The following is a 3699-nucleotide window of genomic DNA, read 5'->3' as shown; positions in this document are numbered from 1 at the left end:
AAATGTTTTCACATGCAATTGAGCATTAAATCCTACTTCGACCTAATTGTTTGCTAAATTAATTGTTCACCGACTTAGTATTAATTCTCACATGCTAGGATTAAAACTTGGATGTTGCATTGCATGCACACAATCGACGATATATCGAGTATAGACAACTTCCCTAATCATTAGTAGAGGCCGCTATCGAGGCGGGCGGGATTAGGTGTTCGATCAAAAGAGCTTCCTAATACGTACCCTCACCCCTTACTCCAGATCTCCGTGAGCACCCGTGTTCATTGGCATCTACGAGAGTCATTCTAGACAACCTCTCAATCAAGCATCAAGTACTTCTTTTATCTTTGCTTTATTATTGGAATCATTAGTAGGTATAATTCTCTTAATCCCTTTTTAATTATTGTTAATTACTTTCATTTATTCATCATGTTTCATTTTGTTGGTATGATTGACAACCTTGCTAGCATGATCAACATGATAATGAGTGAGTAGTCTCTTAGCTAGGGTTAATGGGTGATTAGGGGAAACCAACATGGGGAATTATTCATGCTTAATTTAATATGCTTTCATGTTTTATTTGCTTGCTTGTTTTGATCTCAACTCATGCACATGTTATGTTTGATGAAATGCGAGCCTATGAATCCTTGTATTTTTTACCCATTACCTATCTTTTCAATAAGACTTGTAAGACATAAACCAACTCGAGTCTCATTAGACCATGCATGTTGTTGAGTAGGGAAGATTAAGTCGACTTGTAGGTGTTGTACAATCTAATCGATTCGGCTCCGGGACCCAAACTTTCCTAGGATTGTAAGATATAACCCAACTCAGTCCATCACAACAATAATTGCTTGCTTATAATTTGAGAACATGTTTGTATGGTCAATTCCCATGATTCCCCTATGACGCCATGACACCCTAGTGCTTTTTATCAATTGTTTACAACCCTTTTAATTCATCTTGCTTGTTTATTTTCATTGCTATTTTAGTTAGTGACCTTCTACATCAACCCAAATTGTGATACCCCTAAGACACCACTAGTTTCAATAGAAATCTCATCTCAATTCCCGTCCCTTGGGATCCGACCTTTACTTGCCTCTTTACTAATTGTAGAGTTGTTTGTGAAGTTATAAATTGTGTTTTGATTCGGACGTGACCCAACGACCACACCTTTAATTGTGAACACGAAACGGACTGATCAAAAAAATGGCACCGTTGCCGGGGACGGTGTTTACTTGATTTAGATTTTCTTACATTGTTATTAGTTGTGACTTTCTTTGCCTTGGGGAAGTAAAACTCCTCATGGTTTGTTCTAATCATTTTCAAGTTGTTTGATATTTTGCATGTCTAGAAGGTCACAAGGTGATTTGTTACCTTTTGACCGTGAAATTGAAAGAGCCTTGACAAACAATAGGAGACTTGCTAGGAGGAATTTGAGAGGTATTAGCGAGGTTGTTCAACCAACTATTGAGTTCATCAACCCTTTTGCAAGAGAAGGTGAGGAGAACCCATTACAAAATACCCCACAAAATCAACCTACAATGCCTAAGTTTTCATCACATTCCGTACCCACCGAGGAGAACCTACCCAATGGTACTCCCATACCACAACATCTAACCGGAAATTTTATTGCCAAATCCGCCTTTATCCAATTAGTCGAAAGGAGCCAATTTGGGGGGATGCCTAGTGAAGACCCTCATTCTCATATGGAAACCTTTTGTGACTATTGTGATGCGATTTCTTAAACCGGTGTAACTCAAGACCAAATTCGATGGGTCTTATTTCCTTTTTCTCTAATTGGCACCGCGAAACAATGGTTGAAGGGCCTTGATAAGGCCACTCTCGGAATTGATTCTTGGAAGAAGTTGGCTCTAGCTTTCTACAAAAAATTCTACCCACCGGAAAAGACTAACATGCTAAGAGCTCAAATTACGGGTTTTAAGCAAAGGGATGAAGAATCTTTGTATGAAGCTTGGGAGCAGTTCAAGGGAATTTGTCGCTCATGTCCTCACCATGGACTTAGCGAATGGTTCTTGGTACAACAATTTTGGAACGGTTTATATGAAGATTCAAGGAACATTCTCAACATGGGATCAAATGGAATGTTCACTGAAGTTGATGACAATCAAACATGGAACAAAATTGAGGAAATGGCGGTCCATAACTCACAATATAGTAGACCTCGCAAGGCTACTAGAGGAGGAAAGCATGAAGTGGACTCCGTTACTCAATTGGGTGCTCAACTTAGTGCTCACATTGACACAATCAATTTGAAGTTTGAAAAAGTTATGGCTAGACTTGAAGAAGTCTCAAAATCACCAAAGCATCATGTTAATGCCATGACGGCATCTTCATCAATCCCAAGTGGGATATGTGAGAATTGTGGAACTTTGGGACATGACCAAAGTGAATGTAGGGGAACAAATGAACAAGTGAATGCTTTCCAAGCGTACAAGAGTGGTACCCCTTATTCCAACTATTACAATGAAAACACCAAATTCCATCCAAATCTCTCATACAAAAGCCAAAATGTTCAAAACCCTCAAACAACATACACCCCACCTCCCATGAGAAACCAAAATCAAAGACCCTTTTACAATCAAAACCAAGGTTACCAAAATCAAAATCCATACAATCACCAAAATGACCAAGGTTTTGATGTCCAAAAAGCGGTCCTCCAAATGCAAAAGAATCAACAAGAATTTTTCACTCAAATGCAAAAAGATAGTAAAGCAAAGGAAACCACCATCAACAACATCCTAGGTCACACCAAGATGTTGGAAACCCAATTGACTCAACTAGCATCTTCAAGCTCACAAAGACAAAAAGGGGTAATTACCACCTCAAAGTAATCCCCCAAGACATGAAACGGTTAGTGCCATTCACTTGAGAAGTGGTACAAGGTATGAAGCACCGAAGAAGCAAGTTGAGGATGAAGTTGTGGAAGCTAGTGATAAGGAAGAAATTGTGCAAAACTCCAAAGATGGAGAATCATCAAAGGAAGAAAGTTCAAAGAAAAATGAAGACAAGGTCAAGGAGAAGGAGCCCATTGTGATTAGACTTCCTTTTCCAAGTCGTCAAGCCAAGCCCAAATTTGATGACCAACTTGGAAAGTTTATGGAAATTGTGAAGAATTTGGAAGTCTCGATTCCTTTCACGGAATTAATCAATCACGTGTCGGCCTATGCGAAATACATGAAAGACATCCTCACAAAGAAGAAGTCGATCCGGAAACTTGAGACTATCGCCTTCACTAAGGTGAGTAGTGCAATACTTCAAGGGAGTTCACCTCCAAAACTAAAGGATCCGGGAAGCTTCTCAATACCGTGTACCATTGGCGACACAACGATCAACAAAGCCTTATGTGATCTAGGGGCTAGTGTGAGTGTTATGCCGTACTCGGTGAGTAAAAGGTTGGGGATGGGAGAGCTTAAATGCACCAATATCACACTCCAAATGGCCGATAGATCGACGAAGACACCATTAGGGATATGGGAAGATGTTCCCGTGCGAATTGGGAAGTTTTTCATCCCGGTGGACTTTGTCATTGTTCATATGGAGGAAGATTCCAACATTCCAATCATTCTAGGAAGACCTTTTCTACACACCGCGGGTGCGGTGATTGATGTGAAACATGGTGAGCTCACTCTATAAGTGGGAGATGAAAGCATAACCTTTAATCTTGACAAGACTATGAGAGCT

The 3699-nt window shown here is 39.9% G+C and overlaps 1 non-coding gene across 1 annotated transcript; it reads right to left on the bottom strand.

Annotated features, from left to right (window-relative positions):
• Positions 1–1910: 1910 nt before the first annotated feature.
• Positions 1911–2017, bottom strand: LOC141616594 (small nucleolar RNA R71). The gene has a single exon (XR_012530931.1). It is a non-coding gene; the product is annotated as a small nucleolar RNA R71 (small nucleolar RNA).
• Between the last annotated feature and the right edge of the window lie 1682 nt (positions 2018–3699).

This window comes from Silene latifolia, chromosome 11 (genome assembly GCF_048544455.1).
Source record: "Silene latifolia isolate original U9 population chromosome 11, ASM4854445v1, whole genome shotgun sequence".
Taxonomy (NCBI): Eukaryota; Viridiplantae; Streptophyta; class Magnoliopsida; order Caryophyllales; family Caryophyllaceae; genus Silene; species Silene latifolia.
The sequence above is the reverse complement of the archived record's forward strand: the minus strand, read 5'-3'. Positions and strand labels throughout refer to the sequence as shown.